General features: G+C 36.8%; 2 non-coding genes across 2 annotated transcripts; both read right to left on the reverse strand.

Annotated features, from left to right (window-relative positions):
• Nucleotides 1-5,604: 5,604 nt before the first annotated feature.
• Nucleotides 5,605-5,675, reverse strand: trnag-gcc. Its single transcript has one exon. It is a non-coding gene; the product is annotated as a tRNA-Gly (tRNA).
• A 489-nt stretch (nucleotides 5,676-6,164) lies between these two features.
• LOC112140202 lies at nucleotides 6,165-6,355 on the reverse strand. The gene has a single exon (XR_002918133.1). It is a non-coding gene; the product is annotated as a U2 spliceosomal RNA (small nuclear RNA).
• Between the last annotated feature and the right edge of the window lie 6,449 nt (nucleotides 6,356-12,804).

Raw genomic sequence — 12,804 nt, forward strand, 5'->3', positions numbered from 1 at the left:
CAAAGTAAGATTAAGAGACTATAAAGATGGACGAATTCGTACAGGCATTCTGCAACTGGAGATATTCAATTATTCAGATTTGTTGAAAACAAAAGCAAATATTTATGTGATTGTTGTACTAAAGAACTTGATAAATGCAGGGAATGCACCTCCTTTCTCATTTTTTTTAATTTTCTAATTTCAGCTTGTACATCTTCATCCTCACAATCTTCCTCTTGAACAATATTCCCTGAAATGTTCTTTTTTTCAAAGAGTTTTACTAATAAAAGTTAACTTATTCGCTGTATGTTTCACTTTTACCTTTGCATTGTTTCATCTTGAACTATAAATCACAATTGTGTTCAGAAACTGTATGAATCTTTTATTGTTTTTTTTGTGTCCCGTTACAAACTAACCCAGAAAAAAAAAGAATCAGCCTCCAACTTGCATAGAAATATGCCTAATAGACTGTGAATGAACTGAGCGTCCCCGGAGAACAAATCAAACGTACCCCATTCGACGTGCATGTGGGATGTGTTTGTTTACGGAAGAGACGGAATTAGCAGATAGTGTTAGAGGAGAGAGGGAAGTAAATCCCATTTTGTAGCGATGATAAGACATTAAAACCACAGAGACGCTAAAATGATGAGATAAAGTTTGTCAGGTTCACAGTTTTAGCAGCCTCAGCCTGTGGCTGATTTTATATGAGAGTTAAAGCAGCAAATACCGGACACACAGCCGTGCGTACAAATAAACACAAATAAATCGATCAGATCTTTGTTTTGCTTGTATAATACTGGGCTTATTTCTCAATGAAGGTTTGAACTTTAGAGTTTAAATAAGAGAGAAAAGGTGTGAAAAGTGTATCAAGTGTGTAGTGAGGGGTTTTGCAGCCTTAAAACACTTGTAACCCTCCTTCACGGACGTTTGATCGTAGGTTGTTTATGGATGCGATGAACGAGGGAACGCTGTATAGTGTCCTTGTAGAGTTTAAAGAAGAAACACTTACTTGGAGTTTGATGGTCCAGGTTCAGATCTAAAGTTGACAGGTAGATCTTTGGACAAGTCGCTCCTCATGGACAGACAGCTGAACGCTACAGGCTGGACTCCCTGCGTGAGCCGTAGATCTCTGCAAACACACACAAAGCTGGTGTTTCTGCAAAACCGCAACACAACAGTACAAGTATGAGTTCTTACTTCATGTCTGAAGGTTCGGGTTCATTCTGGAGGTTTACAAGCATTTCTTCTTCGGACCCTTTCCTCTTTAAGTTCAAACAGAGTGTTCTGTCTTCATTTGAGCTGCTCATTGTTATCAGGCGGCGTGAGAGATGAACCGGCAGGTCTGACGTAAGAGCGAACTTCAACAGTTGTAGCATACAAGCGTCTACAGTCACAGCAACAACATAAACCGTCACACACAGACTCTGGTCAGTAATAAACCCAGTTTACGTCAACCTTGTTGGACTAACAGTCAGTTTTTCTCCTTTGTCCTCAGCTTTGTTCCACTAAGCGGAGCTCATGCAGGGATCCCAGTCTGAGCTCCTCCTCTGCCATTTCCTTTCAGGGAAATCACGTGGCAGAGTTCATTGAGGGGGTCAGCCAGTTCAACTCGAACACTCTTAAGTGAAACTGAGTGGAATGTTGCCTTGAAATCAAAAGAAAACTCTTACTTCTGTTTCTTCTGGTTTAGTTTGTAGCTAAACTTTTCAGTTTTGCAAAAAAGGCAACAGAAGCTGCACAAACTCAGAAAAACGCCTGATGACAGATTTTTTTACTGAAATAATTTTGCTTTCTGGTTAGTTTCTCTGTCATTGCAGGGCTCTACTGGTTGCACCGGTGCGCCTAACATTTTTTTTCTTAGGTGAACCAGCACAAAAGTACATTGCATTTAACTCAGCACTTTTACATGCTCCCTTTCCTTTTTATTTGCTGTCAATATCTGCATTAAGACTTGAAAATGATAAACTTACAAATTGGTAAACATTAAGCTCTTTATTCATAACAGAGTTCTACAGTAATGATAAAATACTACATTTATATATTAAAAATTAATAAAAAAATAGCAGTTTGAAGAAGCTTAATTTTGTGACAGCGCATGAAATGGGTAAAACCTAAATCTTTCCTTGTCTGAGCTGGAATCTGGATCAGAACTGTACGTCTGGATTTCAAGGATATTGCTCAACAATTCTGTAATGTTAGCTTGGAGCTGAGGGGCTGTAAGCTAGCGGGAGAAATAAAGTAAATTACATTTCATGAAAAACAAAGATTTTGACATATTAGTGCGAGAGTTACTTCACACTAACAGCCCCGCTCACATCCGGGAGGAGAATATATAATAAACTCTTGCTGCTCTGCAGAAACTATGTTCTAGAAAACGACAATTTTTTAGAATTTGGTTAAAAGCAGCAGAACCATAATGAAAAAACACAAACGTTTTGAAAACAGATCAAATATAGTTGGAGTAGAACTTTAACATGCTTCACAGAGCTGAAACAACAACTTTTAAATGTTTTTTAATCAGTACAGTCATTCATTTATATTTTTGAAATTTAGTTTTGTTTTTTAAAACATTTCCTTTTTCATTTTTTTTTAATCATTTTGGTTTGTGACATTTTGTTTCGATTTCTAAAACTTTATGTTATTATTATTTGATTTATAATGTTTTGCGTTGATTAATTTATGTAATTTAACCTTCAGGGCCACCGTAGTTCTTTCTTTCTTTATTTGTTTCCTTTCATGAAGCAGCAGGAACATCAAAAACACAAAATCAGATACAGAATACAACACAGTCCTACAACTTCATGAATGAAAGGGAGCAGATGGAAGAACAATGTTCTTATTTTGTGTCTGCCCCTCCTAAATCAAAATACTCGTATATATAAACAAATATACATAGTTCAGATTGCCCCGCCGTTGGCCATTCACAAGCAAAACAATATAATAAAAAAAAATAAAATAAAATAAAAAGTTAACTCAGAAGATGAAATCAACTACTTTTGACATAACTTTCCAATTTCATTCGCCTAAACATATTCCTAAATTGGAGAATATTTGTGCAACTTTTTAAATAATTTTTTGTACGTTTCAAAGTTTAACACCGAAAAAAGAAAAACTGTTTTAAACTGTTTTTTTTTATATTTAAAATAATAATTATTATCTGTAAAACGTGGCACTGTTGCGCCGCTTTTCCTGGTGATTTTTGATCTCTTTGGCTTGCCATAAAATCATGTCCATTACGGAGCGGCTTTCTCCTGTGCGGGACAGCTGCTGCTCTTAACTGGGAGATTCTATGAATCCAGAAATTAAAACGTGTGCTGATGCTTTTATTCAGGTCTTAACATTAAATAAACCTGATATCTATCCATCCGCGTCATTCATTATGTCGAGAAAATTTTGTGACAGAAGCCGCAGGGTTTTTCCTGGCTTAAAATAAGGTGGTGGTGTCTCGTCGCAACTTCAGATTTGTATATCTCAACAGGTTTATTTTGCTATTATTGTTTTTATTCCCCATAAACCTTATTGAACATTCCTTCAATTTACCTATTTTACTATTATTAGATCACCTCATTAAAAAACATAAATGGCTCAATGTAACTAACAAACCTAATGTTGATACACAATAAAACAACAAATTATTCTAGTTTGAAGCTCCATACAAAAGTTTCAGGCCAATATTTTAACAGAACCCTCAAATTCATCACTTCAACTGTAGAACTATAACTGGATGCGCACTCTCGCACCCCCCCACACACACACACACAAACACTTATTAAGCCATCTGATTCGACAATTTATAACTCAAATAACTTGTGATAATGGAAAAAAATCTTTAAAAAAAATAAGTTAAGCAGAAAGCACCAGAGGAAGAATGATTATTCTGACATATAAAATTACTGAGAAATAACTGTCTGTTTCTCAATGTAAGTCAATGGGACTTTGGGCTTTTTGCAACCCAGTGGTACTTCCTATATGAAACACGGAAGGAGGGGGGCTTGCTCTGTCCAGTTATTCTTATATACAGTCAATGGTATCGGCAAAGAAAATCATCATTAAAACGTTCCTGTGCAATTCCAGATCAGTTTTAGAATGGATGTTTTTAGCACACTCATTATATCTAACATGACATTACTTGGTTAATCAAACCAATAAATGATTAAACATCCAAATGCATGCAATGTGTTTGAAGCCAAATGAATCTAAACTTAAAAATAATTTTCTATTAAAGAAAAAGTAGCTTCTTTAGTTAATATCCAGTAAGTAACAGTAATGCAGAGTTAGACTAAACCAAGGAAAAAATAAAACAGGAAACAAACAAAGACCATCATTGATCCCCTCCATAGTTTAGGCTAGCCACAAGCGGATTAACTAAAAGATTCAAGAACCCGAAGACATCCAGAAAGAGTGGAATGAGGTTGAGAAAGTGCTTCAACAACCATCACATTCAGACGAATTCTGAGAAAATCTTTACTATTTTTGTTTCTAACTACTACGGACAACTTAGCTTTTCTCTTTATTACTAAATATTACACTAAAATGTTTTGTATGTATTTGTTTATGCATTATTGAGGCACTTCTAAAATCTTAGAAGTAGAGGTATAACGGATCACAAGACTCACAGTTTTTAACGTTTTACGGATTGGATCATTTTTCGGAACAGTTACAAAAACAAAAAAAAAAAAAATTGAAACAAATAAGGAGATAAAAGCCTAAAAATATGCTTGAAAGGTTTCAAACATATGTAGAGTACTTCAAAGCGTAAATATATCCTCACAAATATTACATCTAAAAATGTTTTAATTGAGGCCTATTTATAAAAACAAAAATATCTTTACATTTTGGACACAAAGTGTTGTTTTTGATGACTTTAACATGTCTTGAGACCAAATCTACAAAAACTGGGAGAGAAGAAAGTTTGAAAATAGTTTTGAAATTTCCAAATCTATCTGCAGGAACCCCAAAAATACACATTGCACATCAGAAAAGAGGATTTAAGAACAGATCTTCTCTGGTTGATCTCCAATCTTTCTGTTAGCAGCTAGACACACTAACCAATCGAACCACAGAGACAACCTTGCATCATGCCATTGACAGTATATCGAGATGGACACAGTGCCTGTGACATCACCCATAGAGACTACCTAACCTCCAGTTCCAACCAAATGAAATCAATTCAGTCGTCATTTTAACATTACTACTCACCTTTATGTGGAAGTGCTAAAAGGTAAGTAGAAGTACTCAAAGTTATGACCAATTTATAACTTCAATAACTTGTGATAAAGAAAATATATGATGGAAAAAAAAGATTTAGCAAGAACACATTAAAAAATGTACCAGAGCAAGACTTGTTATCCTGACCTATAGAATGATTGAGAAATAGCTGTTTATTTCTCAATAGAGGTTTATGGGATTTTGTCTTTCTGGTTCTTCGGTTTGGAAAATGAGAGGGGTGGAGATACTATGTCCAGTTCTCATAGACTGTCAATGCTTCATGCTGATAAATCTATGAAACTTCTCTGTGATTCTGGAATGATTCCACAACAATCATTATTATAGGGTCATATTTTAAAATGATTAAGTAACTTCCTCAGGTGTTTTAGGGTTGAGAGGAAAATGAAAAGGGTAATTTGCATTGGCCGGGAATCGAACCCGGGCCTCCCGCGTGGCAGGCGAGAATTCTACCACTGAACCACCAATGCATGAGAAAAGCACAGCAAACAAATGGGTAAAACAATTTTTTTTTTTCTGATTTCCTTTCACATAGTTCAGTTTGACTTCTGTGTTTGTTTACCTGAAGGAAAAAAAAAAGAAAAAACACCACAGTGTGTTTTCCATTTAGTCAGCAGCCTTTAAATGTGTAATAAAAGAAAGTCACACACATCGAATGACGTCTCTGGACAACTAATTCTCAGGGGAATTGTCCAAAAATTAAACTAAATTGGTATTCATAACTAACTTCTTAAAATACATCAAATATTAAACGACCTTCATTATTGACCCTCAAAGGCTGGTCTTCATAAATTGAACATTTATAAAATTTACTAATTCTTGCAACTAATGCCAGCATTTCTACTCTTTGATACTGACTTAATTTGTTGGAGAGAAGCACATTTTTGAAGGATGTGGCATTTACATTTTTATCAACATAGCTGATTTCATGCTGTTCATTTTACTTTATACATAGCAGAGGGGGGTGCACCGTTCCTGGAGATACTGCAATACCAGGTCGATGCGTGGAGTGGACGGAGCAAGCCCCTATTCCATCTCCCTGTTCCAAAAATCAATTTAATATATGGTCCCCGGGTAGGGGACGTATCAGATATTAAACTGATAAGAACAGATACTACACTTGATCTTAGCCAAAAGGCCGAGAAGCGATACCGACCACAGCTCAGAGGAAACAGCCTCATTCTGCTTCCTACAAATCTATCTTTAGGTTCTACAATCACCAAATAAACATTAAATCCATCTCTCTATAACTTTGAACAATAGATAACATCAATCGTGTAACAGAAACAGACCGATGAGCGGTAAAATTAAACTAAACTAAAGGCAAATACGAAACCTTCCTGTTACTTCCGGGACACGTGGTACGATCTAGACCAATTGGAAGACGAGAAGCAGCAATAACATTAAAACAACTAAAGGAGCTATTTTAACTACTTTATTTATCAATTAATATCAGGTATTTAATTAACATTGCAACCGAATAATTCTTATGCAAATAAATTGACCAAATTCAATTCATGTGGTTAAAATAATCTCATTTCGATGCAGACTCGTAACGAACAGGAGGCCGACAGCGAACTCTAGTGAAAAAGGGGGAAATACAGCCTCTTTCCTCAACACGCACTTTGAAACCCTCCCGATAAAAACGTCGGTCAATGTTTTCTCTTAGAAAAATTGAAGGAAAACCTACATCTCGAAGATAATTTGTTATTCAAAAATAAAAATAACCCAAAAATATTATAAATTATTACAGTACATCGAATGGTATTTTAGTACAGGCCACAACATGAAATAATGCCTCACTACTAGACGTCTCAAATTCGTTAATAAATCTCTGAAAGATTTAGCAAAATATCTCCTAATGCGGTATATTTTAAAACTAAAATATTGGCAAAGAAAATAAACTATCTTACTTCATGCAAAAAAAAAAAACACACACACACACACATTTAAATAAACTTAAATGTTAGCTTTTGTCTTTTTCAAAAAGAACAAGTCGATAATTTATGCTAACGAGATCAATCAGGCCGACATCTTGTGTTAGCCTTCAGCACGTGAAGTCCAAAACGTAAAATAATCATTTTTTTAAAAAAAATACATTTATTGATTCATGTGGTTAATACCATAAACGTTACACTAAAATAAAAAAGTTTAAAGGAGGTTTGGAAGAAAGCAGACTTACTTCACCCGTTTTATCGTCGACGTTTTCTGTTAAAAAGTAAAAAGCCTCGCGACTGAAGACGAAGAGCTTCTCAGTGTGCACATGCGCAGAAGGAGAACACGTGACCCTTAAAGTAGCTAGCTTCTTCTAAACTACGTATTTCACAATTCTATTTAACAGGAAAATGAAATGAAAATAAAGTTGTTTTTTTATTCACTGCAGGTATTTTTGCCTCGAAAACTATATCTTCATTAAAACAGCTTAATACTAAACAGTTTAATTATATTAGATAAAATATCTAAAAAAACAACAACACGAAAATAAAGTATCTGCTTTTATTTATTTATCCAAAAAAGTGTTTAAAGTAAAAAAAAAAAGGTGATTGTCAATTAAAACTAAATTTAATGTTAAAACAAAAAAGCAATAAGTAGTAATTTAATGTTATATTACTATTGTTATTATATTTTTAAGCTTCTTTTGTCTGTTTTAGACACGTGTAACAAAAGTTATCCTCATTTATTTAAGTCAGTTATCTTTCCTGAAGCTTTTTGTCTCTAAATCTGTTGGTTTCAGTTAGAGTTCTTCTCAACCTTCATCTTTGTTCCACCAGTTTTTAGTGTAGAACTGGGTTCTGTATTGTCATTAATATAGACATTTATGAGGATCTGATTTTGTGCTCAAAAGATCTTAATGAAATGTTTGTTTTTAGTGTTTGTCAAAAGTTCAAACACTTGTTATTCTGTCCCACAAACAGCAGCTTTTTTCTTTTATAAGACCTTTGTCTGAAAACATCAAACTAAAGTTCTTCAAAGTACAATTCCATTTTTATCATTTAGGAAAATGTTTAGTACTTGATTTTTAACAGTTTTTATTAATATAAGAATGCAGGTGAAAACAGCTACATCCTAATATCATTTTTTTTAATTATTCAATTTGAAATTCATTATGGCCGATTCAATTCATTTTTGATTTGGGTTAATTTTAAACAATTAAATTCTCTGAACTAAAATGGATCAAGGACATCTTTATCCAAAACTGTGTGACTCAGAGATAAATACCTGCTACTGAACAGTGAAGGTGAAGTTTTCCAGATTCCTTTTGTTTCTTTAAGTTTATAAATTAAACATGTGTACAAACAAAGAAGTAAGCAAGAATAAATGTCAAACCCATTCACATTTCAGTTTGATAAAGTTTAGCCCACTGTTGTTGTTTTTTCACATCAAAATAATCTTAAGGGAACATTATTACAACATTCTACCACACTGTATGGTCACATGACTCTGCTAAATTCAAACACTGGAATGATGGTTGATCAGTTTCTGCTGAATCACGTGTGTGTTGTCTGCAGTGATGGCATTTGGTCGTTATCTTAAAGTAAAATAAACTTGGCATGTCTTAAATTGTATTTCCCATTGGTATTTTCTCATTTTTAACCTTTCTTTATTGGTATAATTTCATTTAATTAACAACTTCCCTCAGACAGATTCCTCGATGAATCAATTAATCGTTACACCTCTAATTGCTGCTTCATAAAAAGAGCTGCTATTGTTGCCCAAGTCAGGCTCTCATGGTGCAGGTCCCAAGTCTGGATAAATACAGAGGGTTCTGTCAGGAAGGGCATCTGACAGCCGAACAGTTGAGATCCAGATTCCAGCTCAGATGAAGAAAACAAAGACGTTCTTGGATCAATTTGTCTGCTTCAGAATGGGTCGGAGCAAGAGGACTTTAGCCCGTCCATTTCAGTCGCTGCATCACAAAAGAACTTTTTCAAAAACAGCATTTCTTTATTTGCTTTTAATTCACAGTGATTGGAGCAAATAAATGCTTAGAAATGCAATTTTAATCCTAAATTTCTTTCTATATATCATCAGAAAAATGCTGCAAGAACACGTTAAAAACACCAAAAACATGATTTTCATTGGAGTGGCTCTTTAATGACATTTTACTAACTGGAAACACTTTTACAATAGATCGGTAATAGATCGCATTAAGACTTAAATCACAATTCTGGAGCAAATGGTTTCAGATTAAGAAGAAAATCTATAATTCCTGCTGGTGGTGGAATAACGCCGGTGCGCTCCAAATGAACCACTGCTGCAGTTTGTTTCCTACAGTTGATTTTTAACATCCAGAAGCATCAGAACTTAAAAAAAATCCCTCAGTATGAACTCAGAGGCAACAGAAAATCCAGATTCTCTGTAGACAAACTCCATCAGCTGTTTTTGCTGGAAGGTTCTCCTGTTTTTATGGATTCATTCAATGGATGGATGTTGGTCAGAAGAAAAACCTTTAAAACTCAACAGATGAAGGACCAATCATGACTGATGGGACAGAAACATCCAGTCATTCATTCAAATCAATGACTTCAGATCAAACCTCCGGAGTTCAATCAGCTTTTATTGTTGCACAAACAGCAGACGGCGGCGCTGACCGGCTGAGAAGATCTGCTCGGTCAGAAGGTCTCCTCAAAAACCAGCTTTGACTCCACAGATCCAGACAGGACATTTACTCAGAGAAACAGCAGAGAATCTAGAGAAAGAGCAAAGAATTCTGGGATGTTTGGAACCTCTCTCCTTCAACCAGGAGTCTGAACTTCCTGTTGGTGTTAAGATGCAGCGACGACACAACAAGATGTTTGTGTCTGAACGGTTTGGCTCCTTTCGAGTCCAGAAAGAAAATTCTAGAAACTGTCGGCAGGCGGTCCAAAACATCCAAACATTTCACAAACATCAGGAATCTGTAAACAGGAAGTCTTAACTTTGTTTCCAATCAGCTTTTTAACATCAGTCTGTAATAAGTTCAGTTCATGTGGATTCATAGAATCTTTGTATGAAATGTCTTATGATTGGCTGCAGAACATAGTCATGATCCTGATCTGGATCTGCACAGAATAATAACAATAAAAAATCTTTATTTTAACTAAAAACTGAACAAAAACATGAAATAAAAGAGTCGTCCTGAAANCTGAACTTCCTGTTGGTGTTAAGACACAGCGACGACACAACAAGACGTTTGTGTCTGAACGGTTTGGCTCCTTTTGAGTCCAGAAAGAAAATTCTAGAAACTGTCGGCAGGCGGTCCAAAACATCCAAACATTTCACAAACATCAGGAATCTGTAAACAGGAAGTCTTAACTTTGTTTCCAATCAGCTTTTTAACATCAGTCTGTAATAAGTTCAGTTCATGTGGATCCATAGAATCTTTGTATGAAATGTCTTATTATTGGCTGCAGAACATAGTCATGATCCTGATCTGGATCTGCACAGAATAATAACAAAAAAAAAATCTTTATTTCAACTAAAAACTGAACAAAAACATGAAATAAAAGAGTCATCCTGAAACCCAACAAATGTAAATGTTTTCTTTCTAAAGTCTGAAGTTGATAAACATTTCTGCTCTTTTAAAATATGAAGAGAACAAGTGAAGCTGTTGAGCAAAGTTCTGTTGTTGGACTGAAGGACCCACCAGAGTCCCCGGTGCAGAAGTCCAAACCCAGCAGCTGGTCTGAAGTTCTCCTCCACAGTCTCTCCAAACAGCTGCTGACAGCCTGTGATCAGTGGAGCAGTCGGTCCTGTGACTCCGCCCTCTGCAGTCCTGTTGGAGTTCCACCGAGCAATGGCGTTCATCAGGTAGACCTGATGCAGACGAGCAGCACAGTGTGGTCCTGTGTGGTGATGCAGAAACATCATTTTAAAAACATTTCAGGAGCTGCTTCTGTGCACGCCAGAGTTTTCTACCTGGAATCATGTGTGGCTGTTCCACCGAGACCTTTGATGGACGTCCACGCCGTTGATGGTGGTAACCTGAACATGTCCGGTGGATCCTGAATGCAGCCCAGATTCTGCTGCTGACACGCCCTCACCTCATGGATGACTTCTGTGAATCCAGAAATGACCACAGAAACAAGGCAGTCACAATGAACGACTGTGGACTTAAACTCTGTTTTCTTGGTTCTGGTCATGTTCTGTTTGCAGGTCGAGTGTCAGTCCCACCAGATCCACAGCTGTCTTCCTTTGAGTTCATGATCCTCAGTGTGTTTAGGCGTCTGCTTCTCTGAGAATCTGTTTGTTTCTCAGAGTTCATCCTAAAGTTTCAATTCTCCTGAAACTCTTTGGCTCTTTCATCAACTCCTGACAAACTGGAGGACTTGTTTTTGGAATCGGTGGTTTTTACTGGTACAAGACTTTAAACTTTATCAATGCACTGATTGACTAACTATCTATTTACTGGGGTTTTGAAGAGGCTCACTCCACTTTCATCCAGTCCTGCTCAACCTTTCAGCTCCTCTATCTCCACCTGGATGAGCTGGAAGGTTTCCTGTGGTCTGAGAGTTAACCTGGAAATGTGCTGCTGGATCATCATCTGATAAAGACTTCCCCCTCAACCCTGACAGCCTTTAGAGCAGATCCAGGTCTCCTTTAGCCTAAAACGGCCCAGCCACTGCAGACTTGAACACAGCATACTTGGAGTGGCTGTCCGTCCAGATGGCGGCGTCAAACCGGTGGATCCAGTGAAAAATGTCCAGACGCTCCACCATCCCACTCTCAACCCAAGGCTGGAACAAAGTCTCCACTGCTAGGGGGCCTTGAGTACAGCAACACCCCCAATCAATGTACAGGATCTTTGGAGCTGAAACCTCTCCACAAGTCCTTGACACATCGGCTGCAGCTTTTCCGTGGATTCCTCACAGGTCAGCACGAAGGTCACAATGAGGGAGAGTTCATTCCAACACTCGGCTGAGTCTTAAGCCTCCCCAGAACGCTTCTTAACCTGAAACATGTCACCATTTATCATCAAACCATCATGAGGTGTATGAAGTTGTGAAAACATGACTGGAATATGTCTGCAACAATGATGAAGTGAAACTTTGAAATACTTTTTGTTCAACACAGTGCCAAAGGTGGAGAGGATCTGGTTCCTGTGGTCCAGCACTGTCTGCCAGCAGAAAGGCGTGCTGCAGGTGTCGAGCAGATGGTAACTCTCTGGATGGAGGAGGAGGGCTGAACGTGTGCCTGTCTGTGAAAAATCATTTTAGACTTCGTCAGGCTCTCTGCTCTGGATGTTCGTACCTACCAACACCTGCTGACACAACCTGCATGTGCATGCACGTATATCGGCTGTGAAGACTTACATGATCAGCAAAAATCCACAATGAAAACATTAAAATTGTAATGAATGAAATCCGTAAACTAGCTATAACAAAGGCTAATTCAAAATGATCCACAGGACTTGTTAGAAGGCTCACTAACAACGGCCAACAATGAATGCGCTTAGTTTGAAAAAAGAAAAAAAAGGGGGCGGGGTAGCATTTTTCAAAAGAAAGGCCAATTCCGTTAGATAAAAAAAAAGTATGCAAGCAAATTCAAAGTCTCGAAAGATTGATGTTTGAAGACTGCAACAACGTAAAATTGGAGAGATTGGGAGATCAGACAACAATT

Source organism: Oryzias melastigma, unplaced genomic scaffold, assembly GCF_002922805.2.
Source record: "Oryzias melastigma strain HK-1 unplaced genomic scaffold, ASM292280v2 sc01010, whole genome shotgun sequence".
NCBI classification, from domain to species: Eukaryota; Metazoa; Chordata; class Actinopteri; order Beloniformes; family Adrianichthyidae; genus Oryzias; species Oryzias melastigma.